The following is a 16,927-nucleotide window of genomic DNA, read 5'->3' on the forward strand; positions in this document are numbered from 1 at the left end:
GGTTGGATGTTAGGGAAAACTTCTTCCCAAAAGAGTGTTCAGGCTCTGGAATGGGCTGCCTAGGGAGTTGGTGGAGTCACTGTCCCTGCAGGTACTCAAGAAACATTTAGGTATTGTACTGCAGCACATGGGAGTTTAGTGAGGAATATTGGTGGTAGGTGGACAGCTGGACTGGATGATCTGGGAGATATTCTAAAATCTTGGTCATTCTATGATTCTATGATCTCTCCAGAGTTTTTCTTTCCAGGCTCACTTGTCTGCTGCTGACTACTAGGTAAAAATGAACCTAGGCCAATTATGTAACAGTTCTTTAATTAGCTTTTCCTTCCTTGCAGTCAGGTAAAATTCTGTTTGCTTGCACAGCAGAAATTGCAAGATCCAAGGTGAATGGATTTTTTATTATCGATCTTGCACAGTTCATCATGTTTACAGATCCCTGACCCAGAAGTAGCAAGATAATCAGACTGGAGATAGCTTCTCAGTAGTTTCCTTCTAGATACATCCTGAGTTGTTGCTTTAACTCTCATTCATCATTTGTTTGCTTTGCTCATTGGCTTGGTACCTCACCACACCCCTTCATATGACTTCTTCCTTTGGTTAACGCCATGCATGACTTAATTCTTGCACTGTCAAACATTAACTCTGCAAGCACCCTGGTTTCACTAGGGTTTTAAGAGGACACCAGCTGTTCAAACATCCTTACTTGTAAGCCAGGATGGGTCATCTCACCTAGCAAACTTACATACTATGCAGCTGTTCCATTAACAGAAATCACGTGCCTTTTGGAGAAAATATAAGCTATCAACTAGTACAGAAACCAGACCTCATACTTTTAACAAAGCATCTGAAAGGCCAAATTGGTTCCTGTTTGTGTATCTCCATTAGGCATTAGTGCCAAGGGACATGGTTTAGCTGGAAATATAGGCGGTAGATGGACAATTGGACTGGATGATCCTGGAGATCTTTTCCAACCCAGGTGATTCTCTGATTCCATGTTTCTAAGAATGTTTTTGAACTTTCTAGCCAAAGAAATTTCAGAAGCTGCCTTTGCTGTTTGGGCAGCCAAGTAGCAAAGATGGGGCTTGTACTGCCTCAAAATGGTCAAGGAGACAAACCACAACAGTGTCATGCAAAAGTACCCAAGAACAACCTCCAAACACCTTTGATGCATTTCAGAACAAGCAGAGAAGAGCAGCTGCCCAAAGTCTGTGTAGCTTGGGACTAGTAAGTAGCCACCTTAGAAGGCCAACTGCGCAGAGTAAAACTGTATGTGGAGCTTTACATGAAAAGATCAAGGGGCCCTTTCCATTAATTGCATCATTAGTAACTTTCAGGGAGAATTCTGTGTGTTTAAGAAATACATCTGGCTGGCAAGTGAAATCACTGGACACAATCTACTCTCCTAGCATTTGCTTCCAAACTTGAATCCGTACTCTAAATTAACCCCAGAATAATCAGTCTTCAGAGAGAAAAGGGGACAGAATTGGTTTGGCTTTTTGTGTCACTTTCCAAAGTTGCAGAAAAGAGAGGGTATGAGTTCTCTGTTCTACTCTTACAGAAACCTATAAGGTATCAATGCCTGGAAAGCTCCAGATTTTCAGTCTTGTACCCAAATGAAATTCTTGCCAAGATTTTCTGACCAGTTAACACAGCAGATCGAAACTAACATGGGTGGAGAGGTGGAAAGAAAAAAAAAAGCAATAATGCTATGGCTTTAAAATCCTGTTAGATGTTTAAAAGTGATTTAAAAGGTCCTTTATGAGTCAAAGCCTTTGAATTTCTCAGAAGCTGCATTGCTACCCCTTTCTGATTATAACAGTCAGGTCCAATGCACAGTAATTGAGGAAAAGCAAATTCCAGTTCTTCAAGTCAATACACAGAGCAGAAAAACATGCCCCAAATCAATGGGTGGGCTGCAGCATTAGAGAATCCATCAGCAAAATACTTCAGGCCTTCACCACCGTCTCCTGACAGCCTGGCTTAGGTTGTTTTCTAAACATTCTGCAGGGCTGCCAGTGCTGCTCATCTTCCAGGAGCACTGCAGGGCGCAGCACAAACTGCTTGCTCATGGCCATTACTCGCTTACTGCAATCGGTTTGATCACCTGCAGAGGATTTGCTTCCATTTGGGCTCCAGCCAGGCAAGACTGGAATCCTAACTGCTCACTGCTTTATGGATCACCTAGAGCAGCAAAAATTGGTGTTTTCTTCTCCAGAATAGGCATGGCCTAGCGGTATTTTTTGCCTTTCTTTTTTTCTCTATGGATCTACATAGGGCAGATGAAGGAAGGATGGTAGCATCCTCATTAAATGTACGTTGCACAATTATGTCTTGAAGATGGTTGCATGAGGCAGCATGGACACATGAGCACCAGAGGTGGTAGCAAGATGTAGGATACTGCAGTCTCAGCCACCTAAGTGCCTTCATGTGGTAGACAAGGAATTGAGGTGAAAGGCTGAAGTGACAAAAGGCTACAGGGGAAGTGAGCAGCAGGCTTGGGAACTCAATCACATTCCCAAAGAGCAAGGCTCTGTAGTGTTCCATGGTCTTGCCACGCTGCTTCAGCCTTCAGGAACTCCATGGGCCAGTAATAATATCTGTGCATGTAGCAGCCTTACATATATTTCTACCATCCACAGCATCCCTTGTCAAGAAATGATGCTGTGGGGATTTGCACCATGGGAGAACTAACTCCAAGGGCTGCCAGAGGGTGTCAGGAGCTTGTTGTAGAGAGAGGAACCTGGTCTGGCCCAAGGTGCAGGAGTCACTCATTAAGGTCTTCCCTCACTCCAGGTGTATACAGAAGCTCATCTAACTCAGCTTCAGAAAAGAAGACTTGTATTTGCTAACAGGGAATAAAGCCTCAGCAGTCCTAGTCTGTCTGGCTCTGTTGGTTCACCTTTGAGAGACCTGTGCTCACATGTGCCATCATATTTTTATATGGCTTACAGGTCCTGGTTCAGAAAAGTAGTAGCTAGAATGGAATGAGAGGCTTATTTGAAATCCCTAGGTACCACTCATAATTAAGAGCAAAAGAAAAGTTTGCTATTAATTAACATTTATTGCCCTATTTTTGACCCTCCAAATGCTATTGTGGTGCACTAAGTCTCCAAAAAGGCTTGTTATCCTCTCTGGGGTAAGATTAATCTTAATTACTGCTTCTCTATTAGCCTGACACTCTTTGTTAGTTTCTCATTAATGATCCAGAAGATCAGAGCTGCCAGATAAGGAAGTAACAGAGAATACTATTGGGAAAATAGAGCATTTTCAAATGGTATAGTAGTGGCTCAGGGCCCTGCTGCCCATAGACTTGGCTACTGTCAATGGGCTGGTAGTGGTAGTTGTTGTTTGTAGATAGCAATGGACGTGAAGCAAATGGTGATAAACCATACTGATTTTTTCCTTTGTTCATCTGGTCTGGCTTCTCGCCTCATCCATGTGTTGCTTTGAGCCACTGTAGTTTTGGGGTCCTGCTTTGATAAGTTTCTATCAGCTCCCATTGCAGAATAGCCCCTGCTTAACTCCATGAAGTATTAGAAGTGTTGGGCTCACCAGGAGTACTGACACAGTATTTGTTGCCAGTTTCAGCTATGGGTCATAGGAAGCTTCTCTACTGACTCGCAGCATCTGCAGGGGGATAAAATGAGTCATTTCCAATGACTTACCAGTTGACAAATGAGTCAGTGTCAGGGTCAAGCAGCTAGGTCTCCTGGCACCCAGGACAGTCTGATGTACTCTGCATTGGGCTTCAGAGAGGACTGTGACAGACATAGAAGCACAGCCTGCTGATCTCTACAACTTTAGTTTCTCATGGATTGTCATGGAGAAGCAATTTGTTTCTTCACAAGGGCTGCAAATGCAATGTGTATCAAGGTTACATTATTCTGCTGCAATATAACGTTGATTTTCATCGACAAGTAAATAAATTGTCTCAGCAAACATTCCTGCCTGGGAACGTATTTGCTGGATAGCTGGCAAAAAGCTAGAGCTGAAGGGATGTGAACTTACACCAAGGTAATCTTGTTTATGCTTCTTAAATGCGTGACTGCAAATAATTTTTCATTCTCCTTTCTCTGCATTGGTACAAATGTGCACAAACTGGGAAACAAGATTCCTGCCAGATTCAGGCAATACTTAACCTCTGTCTCTGTTAGCTGAAGGACTGGTATGATTAAGGCTTGGGTTGGAATTTGGGGAGAATGCTTGGTCATCCAATGTGATGCTCTATTGTCTCAGTTCTTCCCAAACTGGGCAGGCTGTGGTTTACAGAGCTCCAGCTGTGCTGTAATAATGGAGGATGCAGGCTGGTAAGAGAGGCAATGGAAAGGCAGAGCAGGCAAGCCACAGTTTCCGAGAAATATCACAGCCATGTTTCCATTTACAAAGAGGTTTTGGATGGAAATACCATCTTTTTTTCCCCCCCCCCTTAAAAAAAGCAGAAAAAAAAGGTGGCAGCCTTATTTTTCCTATTCAGTCCTACTGCAATGGAAAAATTCTGATCATACCTACCTACTAACAGCAATTACTGTAGCATCCCAAGCCAGTGATCATCAATCACAGCCAATTTTGGTCACTGTGGGAATTTTTCCATTAAGAGAGAGTCCCAGTATTAAAAAAAATTAAAATGCCCTCCATTGAGGTGAAAGATGTGGCTGAAAGGGGCAGGAACAGATGCGGTCTATGCCCAGTGCTGGCATAGTGCAAATAGGACTTGTGTGCTGCTGAGGTGCTGGACCTGTTTATACACCTGTTGATGCTGCTGCAGCTGCTGGAGATCAGGCAGTGTATGTCAAAAATGTCTAGACAAGATGGAAGACTTACTACAAGTGTTGGGGAGGAAAAAAAAGAAAGAAAGAGCAGCAAAGAAATAGATTGCATGATTATATGCTGCCGAAGGAAGACAGGCTGAGATCATATAATTCTCTGAGGAAACTCTAGATGTAACAATTATATGTTCAATTAGATGCACTATGGTATGTGATTTTTTTAAAAATTAAATTTAAAAAAATGGAATGAGTGCTCAAATAAATGTGGAGGAGGAAAGCAAAGTGCTGAGCTAAAGCCTTTTTCTTTGATATATCTCTACATGTACAATGCAGTAGAGGAGAAAGAGCAGTGAAAAGGATGTGTTTGACATGTCAGAGATATCAACAGCTCCAGTGACAATTTTGAGGAAATTAAATGGAAATCAAAGCAGAGCACTTTTGAGCAGAAGTCTCAAAAGCATTGAAAACCACAGATCATCAGAAAATCACAGCACGCGTCAGCCCCTTTCATGTCCAGCACACTAAGCCCAGGAAGCCAAGCACCCAGTAGTACAGACTCGATGTAGAGTTCACTACACCAGAGGGCAGGAAAATCACTAGGGCAAAACAACTCCTTCTAAGAGGCCAGAGCTCTGCAGTCCCAGCATAGCCGAGTTATGAAGGGAGAGGACTGGGACTCCTGGGTACTGAGCTGTCAGCTTACTGCAGATAAAACCTGCTTCTTTAATTCTTCAGCTTAGCTGGCCAGAAGAATTCACATCATTTCATGGAGTTTGCCACTGTACTGTTCTGCTCCTTTTGACATACTGCTCCAGTGGCCCCAGACCCTGGCTGTGCTCTTCATCCTCACCTCAGGGAGGCTTGGAGGAGTAAAGACTTTGCTACTCCTACCAGCTGCATGCTCTCAGTGCATACTGTGCCATCTGAAAGCAGGGCACCACAAGTTATGAAGTGATTGGAACCAACACCACTTGACTTCCTCAGTTTGGTTTCTTATGCTCTTGCAAGGCCATGTAATACATGGTGTTTTCAGTGCTCTTCCACTGAAAATCAGCCATCACTTGGCTGTCATCACTTTGTTGTAATGGCACACGGCCACTCTTCCATTTCTCATACTTATTTTGGTCTCTGTCCATTTTGTGGGTATTTTCATTCTCCTTGGTCATACACAGTGCACTAGAGACAGCAGCTGGCATGGCATGACACCAGTTATGTCACAATCTGTTGCCTCTGTGGTATGGAAGATCAGGTAGCACACAGCCTGACACCGAACAGTGCGTGGTGTAAGAAAATGAGAGGAAAAAAAAGATGCTGACATGTTTTCATTTCCTCAGGAACATATCCCCGAAAAAAACCCACAAGAGGAATGAGTCATCCGCAGAGGATATTGGCCTCTCTCACTCGCAGCTGCTAAGTTTTAATTCTATAATTTTAGTTTACCAGACAAATAAAGAAGGAAAGAATTACTGGATAGGATGCGTGACATTGTCACTCTGTAGAATTCTCCCTTTTCCAGCATGAATGTTGGATATTAGATCTTTGGGCTAAGAGCTACTCATGCACAGGTGAAGTTGGTGCGTGCACATCCCTGGGCTTCAGGCACAGCTTTGTGAGATGGTGTAAGAACAGGCTGCTGCTGAAAACAACAAAAATAAATTGTAAAATTCTCTCTGTGTGAGTACTTAAAAATTAATCACTATCTTTCAGATGAATTCCTCTATACAAAACCCAGGCAGTGCAGAGCTGGAAGTAGCAGTTGATTCACTGGAGGGCCATGCTACCAAACCCAGGCACTACTACAGGATGGGGAACCCCCAGTGGGAAGGCAGCTGGAAGTTGAAAGACCTCAGGATCTTGGTGGACACCAAGTTGAACAGCATCCAGCAGTCTGCCTTTGTGGCACATCCTCAGCATCAGAGGAACTGTTGCCAGCAGCTCTGGTAAGATGCAGCTGAGCTCCAAGGACAGGAGGGACATGGACACACTGAAATGTGCCAAATGAAGGATCGAGAGGAGCATGAAGAGATCAGATCATTTAGTTTATGAGAAGAGGCTGAGAGAGCTGGAGTTATTTAGTCTGGAGTAGGGAAGGCTGGAGTTAGTGGAGAGCTTATCAACGGGCACAAAATAAAACACAGGGAATTCCATTTCAAAATAGAAAACCCCTTATTTGTAGAATGGTCAAACACCAGAATAGGCTGCTCAGAGAAACTGTGGGGTCTCTGCTCTTGAAAATATTAAAAACGCTACCAGATATGATCCTGAGCAATTCTGCCCTGAGCAGTGTTTAGACCAGACAATCAGCAGAGCACCCTTCTGACCTCAGTGGTTCTATGATTTTATTCCCAGTTGTTAACACCAAATAAATTACTGAGCTGCCAATGAGTTGAAATGACCTGGTAAAGAACTAAAACTGATTCTGTTTAGAGTGAAGGTTTACTGGACTGGAGTGGATTAGGCGAGCCAGACAGGTCTGTCAACTGGATAAATTGTCTTCTTCCTTTTGCTCTGAGCTCCTCCCTTTGGCACACTCAGAGCAATAGACCGTGCTATAATGCAAAGCCAGGACCAGAGTTTATGATCTCTAGGAACTGTTTTTGTTACACGAATAACAAATGGAACAGCAAGGCTTTGCAAGATCTTCTTGACATACCAGGTCAAAACCTCTTCAGCTATCAGTCTCCCATTCTCAGATTCTTGAGCCAGTGGTATGGGAACACTAGCCACAGGGTGGGTTTGGCAATTAAGCACCTAAAGAGTTTCAATAAGGATCTATGAAAACATGAGGATTCTCAGAAAAATGTCTTTCATTCTGGAAAAGTCAAGGAAATCATGAAACCATAAGGTAGCAGAAAAAAGTTCTGCAACTATTTGTTTTACCTTAACTTGACAAACAGGTATATGCTTCTGGTTTCTTCTTCTCTCCTCATGGATAAGAAGCTATGGCTTTCAAAATACAATTTCAATGTGGAGTGCAAATTCTCCATACTCCCAGCTCACTTCTAACTCAGATAAAATACAAACTACTCACTCTAATGTTCAAGAGCCAAGAAATGCCTTGTGGTTAAGGCAAGTTTGGCCATTAGTCACTTTTTGAGTCCCAGTTCTGCCAGCAACAGTATGTGACATCAGCAAGTAAGCTTCCTTGGTATGGGAAAGTACTTCACTATGAATTTCCCTGGGTTATAATCTTGTTCCATTAGAGCTAATCCTGTCCTTCGAGCAGGATATTGATTCAGATTCTGCTTTCTCTCTTATTGACTGTACTTGGCACAAGGAGGAAGCGGGCTGTGACTCTGGACTGGACCCCAACTGCTCTCTGCCTCTAGCCCCATCAACTCGTCTTGGAGCAAAGCACGTGCTTCCATCACACCGTTGTGTTTTGACAGGTAGAATTGCATCAAATGGCTCTTCCTTCAAAATGCTGGTACACTGCTGCAGGTGCAGGACAGCAAAAGACTATCAGTAGAGCAGGCTGAAATGTGATCTGGTGATTTCACTGGCTTCCCTAAAGTTAATTCTTCGGGGACTTGACAGAAGCCGTGAAATTATGCCAAGAATTAAAGCCAGAGCAAAGTTGGAAGGATGAGTCTGGCTCCTGTCTGAATCAAATCACAGTGCGTGCACGCAACAAGTTGGCTGCTGCTCACATACAGACCAAAGCTCTTGCAGTCCACTCTGCAAAATCTCTGGTGTGTGCCACATACATGCATGTGTCCAGCAGGGTGAATGTAAACATGCACAGAGAATGCTGGACGACTCCTTAGAAAGCGCATTGTCACCATGGGAAGACTGCTATGTGTGATGGTTAAAAGATGAGTGGAAATCAGGGCTGGAACCAGTCTCTGTTTGACCTAGAGCTCTGGGTTGGAGATAAATGGATGCCAAATCTCTGTCACAACTGCTACATCAAGAACAAAATGGGCGCTTTTTTTCCTGTTGATTTAGCCAGCCTGACCCCTGACTTTTCATAAAGGTCATGTTACACTGGCAGCCGAGGAAGGCTGCAAGTTTCTGGAGCCACAACCTGCAAATACCCACGACCGACAATCCTTTGTTCTCTCCTGGGTCAGCGAGGAATTTCTCTGCAAAATACTCATCTTTTTGGTGGCTGCTCTTTGATAGGAAGGAACACACAAGGCCCCCACTGTGGCATAGCTTTTCCACATTTCTCCTGAAAATGAACAGTGTTTCCTAAAGCCAATGGCAAGATGGCACGCCTGCTTGGCTAATGATATGGGAGGCAGCAGGGAAGGCTGTTTCTTTGGGAGAAAAAGAGTGAAGCAGTCTCTCAGGATCGTTCTGAGTATTTTCTTCCACAGAGATATTGTGACTTGAGACCTGAAGTTATGTGAAGCAAATCTTGAATAGCTTTCTTGGACTCTGTAAGCAAAGTGGGACAAATCAAACTGTTCACTGATTCTGATTAGGAGATTTGAGCTCAAAGGAAATCTTGAATAGAAAGTCTAATTTTACAGCTTCTGTCATGTTTCTCCCTAAGACTCCTAAAGTAGGACTAGGCCACAGGAAAGCACTAGTGCTAGCTGCTTCAGCATTTCAATTATTTATTCTGCTTACAGAAAATCTGGTTCTCTTCAAAAAGTTGCTCGTCCTACTTATAAGTCATGATGGTGGCACTGCTCTGAGTCATACTTCAGAGGTCCCAGATGAGTGGGAGCTGTGTGGACGTGATGTGACCACAGTGCCTTGGGCTGCATGGAGCTGGGGGATGTTCTGGCAGTGGCATCTGGCATGGAGTGTTTCTGTGACGTCTGTTCTGGCACATACATACATTAGAACAAACATGTGCTTGGTCTAGATAAACTATTTGCTTTTAACCTCAGAGATATGATTGAAACCCAACAGAAACTGATAAAAGTTTCCTGGGGATTTCTGTGAGTGGTAGAGGCAGCTCTCTTTAACCACAAATGTTGGCTCAAGCTGATATGAGAGTTGGAGAGCCCTGTGTGTCTGGGCTTCACAAGGGTCTTTTTGTTTTGCAGAACATTCTCTTCTGCATCTGGGAAGTTCTTGCAGGCTGTGTTAGATGACAAATTTTGCTCATTTGAACAACTTAGTTGCCCTATGCCAGAAGTTCTTAGAGACAGTTTTATGTTCTTTTAGAGAATTTGGTGCAAAGTGAGCAAAAAGAATAAAAGTTCTTCTCATCCTCGAGTGAGCCCTATGTGGGCTCCACTCCTTGCATTCTTCTGTCCAGGTTGCTAGAAGGTTCTGGAGCCATAGCCTACAGAATCACAGAATCACAGGAGCTGGAAGGGACCTCTGGAGATCAAATCCTCTGCTAAAGCCAGTTCCCTAGAGTAGGTTTTGCAGGAAAGTGACGAGGCAGGTTTTTGTATATCTCTACAACCTCTCTGGGCAGTCTTTACATCTCAATGATAGTTCAAGAGCTCAAGCTGCATGCTTAGCAGATGCAAGAGGTTGCATTTGGCAAAGGCACAACCTGTTTCTAAAATTGTCTCCAAGATCCCTTGTATGTGTTTGTGTCTCCCAGATGGACCAGCTGGCTGGTATTTTACGGGGTGTGATTGTTTGTTTAGCTAATGAAGTGGGAAAAACAAAGAGCTGAGACCCTGGGCAGCCCTGAGAGAGAGAAGAAACCTATCAGTCAGGGTGTTGAACTGCAGCCCCAAGAGACAGTTTTGATTCCTGACTCAAGAGAGTCATGGATGAAATGCAGAAAAGGATGCCTCAGCACAAAAAGAGGAGGAAGATGCTGGGAGCTGCCTGCTTTTCCTGTTTATCTGACTGGGAGAAACTATTGTAATGATGTGTGATGGAGAACAGCTTCTGTCCGCTGATGCTTACTCAGAGCAGACGTGATCTACTTCCACAAACATATCCAGTCTCCCTTCTGGAAGGAAAGAACATGCTCACAAAAGTGTGGTTTCCCTTCCTCATGACCTGTGCCCTACCATTTAATGAAGGGCTGTTCCTTTAGTTGTTTTTCTGATGCTGAAGGATTGAGTGTGAAGCTCCTGCCTGGAGGAGCCTTGCTGAAGAGCAGAAAGCACAAGGAAAACAGTAAAATGTCTTCCTGTGTCCCCACCCTCTTTAATTTTCTGGTTTGACTTCAAATGCAGACTGCCATCGTTTCCACATGGAACAGCCACATGAAAAGCACCACTAAACAGTTCTGAGTTTCTCAGCAAGAATCACAGCAGCTAAATATATTTAATCTGTGGGTATTGTTCATGTTGGCTTTAATTTCCTGTTCTCAAAAGGTTTAGGAATTTAAACCCCTGAGTCATTACTGAAGCCATTAATGCTTGAAGCCTTTTTCAGAAATGAAGATAAAGGAAGTGATATTAATACCAGCTTAGCATGAATTGAGCCAGAACAGCTCTGTGAGAAATTCATTGCCATCCCAGAGACATCACTTGGTTTCTAACCATGACGAAAGCTGCCCAGAAGCAGGTAGGTGGATGAGATCATTCTCCCTGAGGTGAATAAGATGCTTCCCATTTAAAACTGGGGGAAAAAAAAAAGTCTCTCTGGCAAGTTATGGGCTGCAACATCCCTATCTGGAAACTTCTAGAGCACTCGACTGTCCTTTTGTTTCTAAAAATTGCAGTATATTTTTAAGCAGTGATTTCTCAGAGTTTATTCATGAGAGTTCTCAGCTCAGATCACGAAGGAACCTCTCCTCCCACCCTGACATGATGCTGCCTTCAGGCTGAGCTCAAAGCGGGACAGAACAGAGCTTTATCAAGAGGAAGAGAAATATATGAGATGCAGAACCATTTTGGTGTTGAGCCCTTGCTGTCAAATGAGAATATGGTGAAAAGGAGAAGGAGCATGACAAACAGCAGTGTGTTGTGGCAGCTCATGTCCATCAGGAATGGCTGGAGCAGCTTCCCATCAGAATTCATGTCAGAGGTTGAGGAGAAAGCTTGCAGCAGCCACACCATAAGGGTATCCTGGACAACTTTCCAGGCAGGTGTGCACAGCATGTGCTCAGAGAGGACTCCTGGCTCAGCCTGATATGATAAGCTGAAGTGGATGAATTGCATGGTTGCTGCTGCCTCTTGAGAGGTGCTCTTATTTTACGTCAGGCCCTGTGAGGCCATCCAGGGCAGTTTGGCTTCGCTCTGTATTTGCAAAGCCCTGCAGCATGCTCATTCCTGTTGGGCTAGTTTTAAGGACTGTCCTCTTCTTGCCTCTGTTCTCCATCATCAATTAGCTTGAGTCTCTGAGACTACAGCCCATGACCACTTTTTTTCCTTTCACTCTGCAGCTATTCCTGCTCTTGTAACAAGCTTTCACAGAGCCAGCAAGCATCAGGCTACATCTGAGCCTCCGGGGCTGTCTCTCCATCTGTTTGTTTAATGACGCGCAGCAGCCTCATCTCTGAATTTGCACCCTCGGGACAATAATCCACTCTGATGCTCAGGCCAGCCAGCTATTCTGTGATGAGGCTGTGGCTGATGCATTGTAGGTTGGAGGAGATTTTAAAACACATATTCTGGATTACATTGTGGCTCAGATTCTTTGTGGAAAAGAAGGGGCATGAGGACTTGCGGTGTTGCTGCTATTCTGTAAAGCTGAATGTGGGTTCACAATGACGGTGACAGCAGCAGATCTTGATTTCAAAAGGCTTTTACACAGTTTCATGAAGCAGCGAGGGGTAGATGGCTTGCTGTGCTTGCTGAGCAATTCAGAAGCACCACCTTCAGGAAATATTTATGGCAGAATGGGCCACCTGAGATGGCTTTGTAGCTGTCCTCCACCCTCTGAATGCCATGCAGATAGTAGAGGAAAGAAAAGGTACTTCTGTATCCAGAGCTTGGAAGAACCCCAAGCTGGAGGTCAGGGGTGGAGGTGGGAGGAATGGTGAGCAAAAGGGCAGTGGTACCACATGATCTCTGAAGGTGGTCCTTGAAATTACTCAGTGATAGTAATGAAGCTTTAGGGAAGGGAGACCTCAGAAGAGTCCTGGTTTAAAAATCCTTCTTTGCTACCTGCTTGGTTCCTACCTTTTTGGTGGGAGCTTGTGGTGGCTGCAGGGACCATTCTGTGGATGAGCAAAATATCCCTCAGGAAAGAAGTCCCCTCCAAACGCATAATGGACTGCATGTAAGTCTCTCCACTGAGCAGAGTGTAAAAGGTATGACAGAAGAACAGCACGATCCTCCTCCTTCCCTCCCCTTCCTTGCCCTTTGATTCAAGGAGCAGGAGCTGGTTTGTGAATGAGGAGCTGAAACTCATTCAGACTGAGCGAATAACTGATAAAGGATGCTCGTTAGCTGAAGCCAGCCACAAAAAGGTAGCAGTTCTCAGGAGGGGGCTTATTTCCCAGTGATTCACTGGTGTATAACAGATGAAAGGAACAAATAAAATACTGCAGACGTGCAGAGCTTTGATCTTTCTGCTCTTTCTTTCCTTTTCCCAGGGGTGAGAGCGGTGTTGTTGAAGTGAATGGAGAGGAAAAGGCTGCTCTGACGGCAGGGCTTGTGGAGATGTCAGGAGCCCCAGTCCGGAATCATTCTTTGGAGCTTGACAGAGATTGGCCATAGTGTATTTCTGTAGGCTTTGCAGCACTCACCCTGCTTCCCCTTGCACTGATATTAACCTGCTTGCAGATCTGCTGGAGCAGGGCTGGGGCATGAATGAACATCTCACTGTTATATTTCTCTCTGCAAGCTCAGAACTGTAAGCATGAAAAAGTAAAATTAATTTCTGGGTCAAAAGCTCTTGTCTTCCTAATTTCTGTTTCATCTGCTGTAGCTCGCAGGGAGCTGGCAGCCTTCAGTCTGGGGCCCTCAACACTCACCAGCTTGGAATTTATTTTTTTCTTACTGTGACTAATCTTTGGGATGAATACGTTTAAGTTTTGTCTCTGTGGATGTGATGAAGAGAGAAATTTGTTTCCATTATAGAGAAACTGCTACAGTGAGACTCCCCCAGCCCTGGGGCTTGAATGGAAAAAAGCACAAACATCAGTAGTGTGCTGAGAGTGTCCTCATGCTTCTGGGTTATCTGTCCACTGTTGTCTGTCAGTCTGGCTGACATTACACAAAGGAAAGCTACCAGTTCATGTTAGCACATTATTTCTGCATATTGAAATTTAAATATACATATATTTCCTTAAGAAGACATGGTTGTGTCTCTCTTAAAAGTGCATTTCTTTTCATTAACTCATCGGATCTGGCTTTTTTCCTAAGCCTTCTGCTCTCCCCACGTCTTATCTAAGTATCTTTCCCCTACTCCACCTTACTCTGACCACTGGATTTGCAGCCCCAGTTTATCTTGACCTCTCCTGCCAGTCCCTCTGTGCAATGCCTGCTGTTTGCTCTGTGTTTCCTGCAGAAGTGGGTGCTCTTCCCCTGCAGCAATGAAGTCGTGGTGCCTCGTGCACACTGGGATGTGGGGCCTGGCTCTGCAGGTCTCCCTCCTCCCCAGATGTCATTCTGTCAGACTGATCACCTGCTTCCACTTGTTATATGACAACAAAACGTAACAGAATATAGGCAGGAAGGTTCAGCCTCTGCTGCCATACCACCAACCTCCATCTCTGATGTCATGGGTCAAGATCATAAAATAGGAGGCATTAGTTTCAGAGCAGCCCATGTATATAAGTGTCTCTGGGGGTTCTAGATTTGGGTGCACAGACAAAGCCACCATGTGCAGCTATGGGTTGTTTTTCAGCTGCCTCATAGATCTTACCTGTCAGACTTTTTAGCAGAAATCCTATGGTTTCTGCATGTTTATCATTTGAGTGGTTCTCTAAACAATTATTCTCTTTCTGACCAGGACTGACAGAAGGACCGACTGCCAAAAGCCAGGTACGCAGAAGTGACAATGACTGTGATCAGACCCCACTATGGAAGCAGGTGGGCAGCTCAATAGATGGATGCCTATGGCAGGCAGGACTGGTTGGTCTATCCTTGTGTTATTTAACATTTAAAAATAAATAAATAAATAAAAATCAATTTAAAATGGCTCTTCTGTCCTTTAAATTTAAAAGCAAACTAGAGGGGGGAGGGAGAACTGGCAGACACCCTTGAAGACTGAATACTTAAAATAAGATCTTTTTTTAAATTTTTTTTTTAAACTTGGTTTGCCAAAAACTCTTAGTAAGACTTCTTGCAGTGATCTTGGACAGGAAAACACTGCAAAATACCACATTCTGGTCAGACAGTAACATTTCCTGCCCTGCTCAAATACCAGTCATGAAGTCCTACTAACTCAGCTCTTGGGACTGCTTTTCTCCAGTGTTTGCCTTCTCCACTGGGGTGGATTCTGGCACTTCCTGCTGGTCTGGGGGATTGGCTGAAACCACTCCAAGCCTGTAGACAGAACAGCTTAAATAGTTGCTTGCTGCTCTGGAGCTAAATCTCTGCTCCCAGATGACATTCCCTGCAAGAACCCTCCCATTCACCTCCAGAAAACCAGCTGGCAGATAAAAGTCCAGCCAACTGGATTTATAATCACCACATGGAACCTGCAAGATAAGTGCAAAAAGCCATATCCTTCTGTTATTTTCCTGAAAGCATAGCTGAGCTCTAGAGTTCAGCTTGTCACAGATGATGAGGTTAATTCTGCAGGCAGATTGGCATAAGTTGGTGCTGATTTCCATACACCATTCACAAATCCCTGGTCTGAGGAAGGCAGTTCTGGAGCTGGCTGTGTTCAAAGCAGATGTACTTGCCTGGGGACCTGCACTGTCTGACTGAGAGCGTGAACAGCTATCTGCTAGACAGCACCTATCTGAGCAACCCTCACTTCCACCACCACATGCCCAAAAGACCTGCAAGATCCAAAATCCTTCAAGCAGGTTGCAGAATTCTCCATGGGGAGCCACACAGTCCTTGTTTTTGAAGTAGAATGAAACACACAACAGACTGAAGCACAGCAAGCCTCCCTGAGCATGTCATGGTGACCCTGCTGTCCAGCTGGTAATCACAGAATGGCAGAGTATTCTGCACTGGAAGGGACACACAAGGATCATTTAGCTCCGTGCTGTTCCCTTAGATCCTATTGCTGTCATCAGAGAGCAGAGCTCAACAGATGCCCCTCTGTTACCTTGAAAAGTGGCTCTAGGCTACTATGAGGAACTGCAGGCTGAACAAACCAAGGGACCTCAGCCTTTCCTTATGTCTTGATGTCCAGACAAATGATGTGGAGCCTGTGCCATGCTGTCCTAGTCCTGGTCACTCATGCAACTTCTTGCCAGTGGTTTCAGGCTGAACTATTGGGCTGTGAAAGAGAGAAGTTGAAGGTGGAGCCAAATTGTTGTCCTCACTGTGAGGACAGATGGCTTGTCCTTTTCCACTCCCAGACCTGCATCTCCTCTCTGCAAAGCAGGCAATGAGTGAATTTCTCAGAACCAAACTTGTGGGTCTGCCCTCCCCACTCCTCTGTGCTGTGCCCACATCTGTGTTCCTGCAGGCTGAGGGAGCTTTCTCCTTGCAGGTTTCTGTCATATGGTGCACATCAGTATGGTATGCTGTTTACTGTCTCGTCTGTTCCAAAAATGTTACACGGGGGGAAAGCTCTTGGCCAGGGCAATGTTGAATTTTCCAGGTTCTGTTCCATTGGGGTTTCATTGCTTGCAACCATTAGCATGCTTTTTTTCCTTTAAATCCAGGCCTCCGCAGCCTTAACTAGCTGGCTGGGAACATAAGCTTGCTTGATATATGACAGTTTTGAAGGGGAAACACAAGAAATGGATGTGGTGACTAGAGATGACTGGCAAAAGCATCTTCTTTCTGTGGAAAATTTTGGTAGTAAGCTTCATTCTCCTTTTTACCTGAACCTGGATACAATCTCAAATCTTCCCCCCCTCACCCCCCCCCCAAAAAAAAACAAAAAACAAAAAACAAGAAATTATGGCTACTTCCTCCTGTCTTCACTTTAAATAAAACCCAAAAATCTATTTATACCCTTCACTTAAACACAGATTTTATAAATACTCTGAAGTATTCCTGAGGATTCGTTAAATAAAAATGGAGGATTCAAGAAGTTCCTGTTGTGCAGAGCAAATCCTATGACTTCCATGGAGAAGTCCTAAATCTTGTCCTACCAACCCCTGAGCTGCAGGCACTTGGATTTTGGGAGCAGGCCCTTCCACCAGCACAGGAATCAGCATGGAGACTCCAACCAGCCAGGGATGCTCCCATGCAGAGAACATCTGCTAT

The 16,927-nt window shown here is 44.4% G+C and overlaps 1 long non-coding RNA gene across 2 annotated transcripts; it reads left to right on the top strand.

Moving 5' to 3' along the window:
* Positions 1–3,681: 3,681 nt before the first annotated feature.
* LOC107319559 lies at positions 3,682–14,730 on the top strand. Of its 2 annotated transcripts, XR_004308834.1 has the most exons (3): positions 3,682–4,014; positions 6,474–11,204; positions 14,541–14,730. It is a non-coding gene; the product is annotated as an uncharacterized LOC107319559 (long non-coding RNA). The 2 variants fall into 2 exon arrangements; XR_001557861.2 differs by having other exon boundaries at positions 3,687–4,014; positions 6,474–14,730.
* Positions 14,731–16,927: the final 2,197 nt, after the last annotated feature.

Source organism: Coturnix japonica, chromosome 12, assembly GCF_001577835.2.
Source record: "Coturnix japonica isolate 7356 chromosome 12, Coturnix japonica 2.1, whole genome shotgun sequence".
In the NCBI taxonomy this organism is placed as follows: Eukaryota; Metazoa; Chordata; class Aves; order Galliformes; family Phasianidae; genus Coturnix; species Coturnix japonica.